A 225-nucleotide genomic window follows, 5' to 3' on the forward strand; every position below is an offset into this window, starting at 1 on the left:
TGGCACCTGTGGCTCAAGGAGTAGGGCACCAGCCCCATATGCCGGAGGTGGTGGGTTCAAACCCACCCCTGGCCAAAAACTGCAAAAAGAAACAATGTTCTGACATCCAAATTGAGATGTATCCAAGTTGAGAAACAAAAACACTGGCCAGGCCTGGTGGCTCATGCCTGTAATCCTAGCATTCTGGGAGACTGAGGCAAGTGGATTGCTTGAGCTCCAGAGAGT

Source organism: Otolemur garnettii, unplaced genomic scaffold (genome assembly GCF_000181295.1).
Source record: "Otolemur garnettii isolate 467f Iridium unplaced genomic scaffold, OtoGar3 scaffold00092, whole genome shotgun sequence".
Lineage (NCBI taxonomy): Eukaryota > Metazoa > Chordata > Mammalia > Primates > Galagidae > Otolemur > Otolemur garnettii.